Source organism: Ailuropoda melanoleuca, chromosome 2 (genome assembly GCF_002007445.2).
Source record: "Ailuropoda melanoleuca isolate Jingjing chromosome 2, ASM200744v2, whole genome shotgun sequence".
NCBI classification, from domain to species: Eukaryota; Metazoa; Chordata; class Mammalia; order Carnivora; family Ursidae; genus Ailuropoda; species Ailuropoda melanoleuca.
The window spans coordinates 78,884,554-78,886,030 of NC_048219.1; the positions used below are offsets into that span (position 1 = coordinate 78,884,554).

At 44.5% G+C, this 1,477-nt stretch overlaps 1 pseudogene; it reads left to right on the forward strand.

Annotated features, from left to right (window-relative positions):
• The first annotated feature begins 352 nt into the window (after positions 1-352).
• LOC117795766 overlaps positions 353-1,477 on the forward strand; it is an 8,289-nt pseudogene continuing 7,164 nt past the window's right edge.

Here is a 1,477-nt window from a genome sequence, read left to right on the forward strand (position 1 = left end):
AATAAAATAAAGGTGAGAGTGACAGGAAATGGAGGAAACCTTGCAATTCCATCCCATGTCCCAAAACAGACCTTGTCAACTCCCTGACACAAGGGTTTCCAGGGCTCTGGCCATGGCTGCTCCATTTCTCAAAATGAAATTACCCAGAGGCTTATTTCCTCCACAGGCTGGGGGGTGCACTCTGCTCTCCCTCCCAGAGAAGCACCTCTGCACCTACTCAGGAAACATCTTCACAGTTTCCTCCTCGAGCTGGGACTGATGCTGGCAAAAGCTGAAGGGTGGTTTGGCTCTCCCTAACCCCTACCTGTCCCTGCAGCTACTTCACCATTTTGCCTCTTGAGGGATCCATGGGATGCAGGGTCACATCGACTACTTTGCCATCCATGAGTCCTGTGACCCCAAGCAATATTCTGTGCTACAGGTACCCCCTGTGAAGTAGAAATGACAATACCTACCTCGTAGGAAAGGCTCAATGACTGAGCCAACATATATGACGTGTTTAGTCTACTACCTGGAGCATAGGATTAGTAATAAAAATAACAGCTTCTCTCTACAGTGCATTTATTTTTGCATTAGGCGGTGTGTACGTTAATCACCCCCATCCTCATAACCAGCCTATGAGATAAGTACAAATGTCCGAGCCATTTCACAGATGTGGAATCTGAGATATATGCCCCAAACCCACAGCTTATAAGTGACAGAGCTGAGATTTGAACCCAGGTCTGTTTGATTCCAGGGCTCATGGGCTGAACTACGACACCAATGTCCCATCCAACACATATCACTTCCCTTCTCCCCCTCCTAGCCACCTCCCCTCAGTTATCATCTCACTGTGAAATTCTTTGTCAGAATACAAAACTTGAGAGCAGAAATGGCAAGCTTTTCTGTAAAAGGCAAAATCATAATCATTTGCAGTTCTGCAGGCCATACAGTCTGCCACACTATTAAATTCTGCAAGTGCAGTGTGAAAGCAGGCACACACAATAAGCAAATCAATGGGCATGACTGTATTCCAATAAAACTTTATTAACAAAACAAGTGGCTGGATTTGGCCCAAGGGCCATAGTTTGCTGATCATGCTCTAGAGGAAAAACACAACCCTAGGGAAAAGAAACAGGATGGAAAGTACTTGGCAAACAGTAGGTGCTCAATAAGTATGTGTGGGTTAATTCTGAAGTCATTTCTTTGAATCCAGGCAATAACATCAATAAATAAACAGTTCTCCAATTACAGTTTCTCAGGAAAGCTGATTCTACTCTTACCTGAATTGTGTCTTTTTATGTCTAATTTATGTCAGGAAACTTCCCTCTTACCTTGGCTCATCTGTGAATTGAGATTTCCTCTAGTGAGAACTAACAGTTCATTCATTAAACTCAAACCTGCGCCCTCCCCACTCCCTGCACAACTCACTAAGGACAAGGCCACTGCATCTACAACAGAGGGTTCTGTTCTACTGAAAATGGGAAGGGTCTGCTAC